We start from the raw sequence: 4,202 nt of genomic DNA on the forward strand, positions 1-4,202 counted from the left end.
CTGGATTCACATAAAATAATCTGTAATGTAGTACTTTCTGTACGTTGCATGTACCAATATTAATCATCATTTTTATCACTATCTTGTCTTCTGGAAAGATTTCCAACATAGTGACAGAACTTCTCCCCAAAGCTAGTGATGAGTGTATCTAAAAAATTATCCACAGAAGAAATGGATCCCATCTGCGTGTTTCCACTCAGCTATGATCATATAGACTCTCATCTTCGTATCATTTTCTATCACTGAATCCAAGTAACTTCAGCTAAGCACATTACTTTCTTTGCACTGCCAGAATTCACATGTATCACATAAAACACGTACATTTTTTTTACTATGAATGACACTTTATTCAGTCATTTTCTTTACAACTGAAACTCTGAGAATTCTAAATTAACATCCTTGCCTGTGAGCTTCTCGTACACACCAGAAAAAGTTTCAACCTTGTGTTCCACATTGTTCTGCTGTGCTTTGTCTAAATGGACTTTTATGAGCCAGCTGCCATCCAGTTTCACAGGAATCCTCTTACCCACAATTTCACTTGGGAAGAACTAAGTCCTCAAGGATGGCATCGTGCACTGCTGTCAGGGTGCGGCTTCTGGGGCGCTTCTGCTTATTTTTCCTACGGCTTTTCCGAGTTGGCTTGGGCAGAATCCTCCTCTGAGCAATGAAGACCACGTGCTACCCACTGAACTTTTTCTCCAATTCACGAAATAGCCGGACTTAGAGGAAGGATTCAGGCTGAGGAGCTGGTACAAAAATTATGATAGCTTTCCGACCACCACCAACTCAATTTCCTTGAGTGCAGTGATGTTGAGTTCCCACATGAGAGATGCCAGACTTGAACTCGTCCGGCTTCTCACCATTGGGCTTCACAATCTTGGTGCTCTGAGCTGAACATGGCTTTGTCCTTACAGAGGCCACCTTAGAAAGAGGGACAGCTCTCTCACGAGAAGAGCTCATATCCAGTGGCAGAAGCAAAACATGTACATTTTAAAAAACATTCACTTACACATATTCCTTCATCTTAGAAAAAATACAACAAATAGTATAATTATAGAAGCAAGCTGGTTCATCTGTAAGGAAATAAATAATTGTAGTTTTATCACTTGGAGGAATACTATACACATATTTTAAAAGATAAGAATGCTTTTTGTATACTCCAAAGTAAATAATTACATCCCACAGTAATTAATTATATTCTTTTCTATAACAGAAAATACACCAAGATTAATCATTAAAGAAAAAATAAATGATAATCCATAAACTCAGTAGAAGAGTATATGACTATAAAAATGAAGCCATTCTGCTCATATGAAAGATTTCTGGGTTATGTAATTAAGTAAAAAATTCAAATGTAAGAACAATGCATGTAATGTTTCCGTCTACTAAAAGCAGAGAGAGTTTAAGATATTTTGACAAAAATAAATCCTGGAACAATATACAAAAAATATGTATGAATGGCTGGACAAAAAGGTAGACAAGAGTTGGATGTTGGGTGCAGCAGAAGAAGCAATTTTTTGACAATGCACTATTTTGTATTCTTATTTCTTAACCCATTTAAATATATTGCCTATTAAAGGAATTTCAAGATACACATACCCACTAATGTGACTAGAATATTCAATACGTGAGTTTTGCTAAATTTCCCTCTGCTCTCTGCCCTCCCTCTACCGTGTCAAATTACTTGTTCAGTTTAGGTAAAGATCCAGCTTCAGGAAACAGCTGAAGCAGTCAAGTTTAGAATTTGGTTGCTTTTGATCCAGTTTGAAGTCTAAAAGAAGCCTAATGCTAAATAATGAAGTTGATAAGGAGACACGTTTACCTAAACATATGAGCTGGAATCTATCACCTGAATAATGACTAAAATCTGGGGGAGCATAATTAACCATACCTGGTTTGCTAGTGTGTAGTGGTCTGAGTAGCAGAAAGCTCAATTGAAATTTCTCATTAAGAAGCTGAAGAATGCAGCTCAGTGAAAGACTACTCGCAGAGCATGCTCGAATGCTCGAATGCTCGAATTTGATCTTCAGCACTACAACAGAAATATTTCCATTCATAAACAAAATCAGTCATTATCAACTGCCACCTGAAGAAGCAGCTTTTTATTTCACTGGCCGACAGATATTTGAAAAAAAAAGAAAGTCCTGTGTAATCATACTAAACTATCTTTTTATTAACACTAAACCAACATTTTAAATATTTACATCATTAATCTATGCTTAAGAACCTGTAATCACCTCAGGTTTTCTACAACTTTTCATTTACTAGAAATGCCCACACACACACACACACACAAACACACACACACACCAGACACAAGCGCAAACACATTTAACTTTGGCATTCAAAAGACTTTCTCAGCCAGAAGTAATAAAATGTCAACTTCATTTAAATGAAACACCATTGACCCCCATTAGCAGGACATGTGCTTGGCTTGGCTTTCCCTAATGCTGGAAATGGATTCGGTCTTGTCCATCCACACGCTCTTACCCTGTCCTCTTATGACCCAGGGCAGACATATGCTAGACAGCTGGCTGAACCAAGTCTGTGGTCACTGAACAAAGCAAGCCTCCGTGGCCCACACAAAGATTGAACCTGTGACCTCACTCTCATTAGCTGGTGCCCTAACCACCTGAACTGAACAGCCACCAAAAAAGAATAAATTGAGCTCTGTGTAGATCAATGTTTGTGTGCAGGCGTCAAAGTCAGGTATAAAATCATATATAACAACGGTCATAAAGCCAGTGCTTAGATATTAGAGGAGAGTATTACACCTTCCTCTTAGATTATGTCTTCAATCCTAGACCCCGATGATACTTTCTAAGCCAAGAAACAAAATATGATCATCTTAAGAGCAATTAGACACACAATAGTGTATGGTACCCATTCATTGTCCAGCAGCTGATAGGAACAAATGCAGAGACCCACAGCCAAATACTAGGCAAAGCCAAGGGAACCTGAAGAAGAGGGGAAGGAAGGAGTCTAAAGGCCAGAGAACAGGTCTGAAAAAATCAACTAAGCAGATCTCAAAGGCGCTCACAGAGACTATAGTTAGCCAGTCTGTGCCAGTCTGTGATCTAGGTTCTACTGAGCTAATGGAGAAAGTAAAGAGAATAGTAATAGACCTACTAGTGAGAACAAGATGCAAAACCTGTGTGAGAAGATCTAGAAACCATTCAAGCAAAGTTTCATCAAAAAAAAGAAAAAAGAAAAAGTCTATATTCAGTCATTACAATCTAGAATTCTGGCATGCTTCTGGTGTTTTCTCTATTTTAGCACTTCTGGTTAAAGAATTCTACCAACAAGGTAGGAATATCTACTCACAGCTCATAATCAAAATAGCTCTGATATCCAGACACGTAAATCTCCACGTTTCTCCTGAATCCAGAACAGTTATTCTAGTCCCAATCCCTAATGACCACCAAGATGGTAGCCCCAATGCAGCTGCATGTGTGGAAAATCCCAAACTAAATGAAAGATTTAACCAGAAGTGTGATAGTAGTTTCAAAGCCAGGGCTTTGTTTGGGGGGGATGAAATGAATTCCTAAATACAAGACCTCTCCTAGCACATTTGAATGGATTGTCTCACAAAGAAATGAGCCACAAGATATGATCACACATCATAGCATAGCATAGCATAGCATAGCATAGCATAGCATAGCATAGCATAGCATAGCATAGCATAGCATTAGAAGATAGTACAGGGAAACTCCAGGGCCAAGAAGTAGGAGTGGGTGTGTAGGGGAGGGGGGACGAGGGGCGGGGCATAGGGGACTTTCGGGATAGCATTTGAAATGTAAATGAAGAGAATACCTAATAAAAAATTGGAAAAAGAAAAACAAACAAACAAACAAACAAAAAAGAAGATAGCAAGTGTTTTTATATATCATGAAAACAATATTCTATGCTAATCACCAAAAACTAGCATTCACAAGCTCCTCCCTTCTTTTTTTTTAAATTGGGTATTTATTTCATTTACATTTCCAAATGTAAATGCTATCCCAAAAGTCCCCCACACGCTTCCCCACCCACTCCCCTACCTCCCTTCTTGAAGAATCATCCTAAACATAGAGCCCCAGATTTTTAACACCTGACAGAGTTTCAAGGCAACATCTCCCTTATACTTTCATCTCTATACCTAACAGAGGACTTTTGACATAAACAAGCTCAATCAATTCTTAATGAGGAAAAAATGAATGATT

The 4,202-nt window shown here is 38.2% G+C and overlaps 1 pseudogene; it reads right to left on the reverse strand.

Annotated features, from left to right (window-relative positions):
- Window positions 1–322: 322 nt before the first annotated feature.
- LOC110300830 lies at window positions 323–863 on the reverse strand (annotated as a pseudogene).
- Between the last annotated feature and the right edge of the window lie 3,339 nt (window positions 864–4,202).

Source organism: Mus caroli, chromosome 8, assembly GCF_900094665.2.
Source record: "Mus caroli chromosome 8, CAROLI_EIJ_v1.1, whole genome shotgun sequence".
Taxonomy (NCBI): Eukaryota; Metazoa; Chordata; class Mammalia; order Rodentia; family Muridae; genus Mus; species Mus caroli.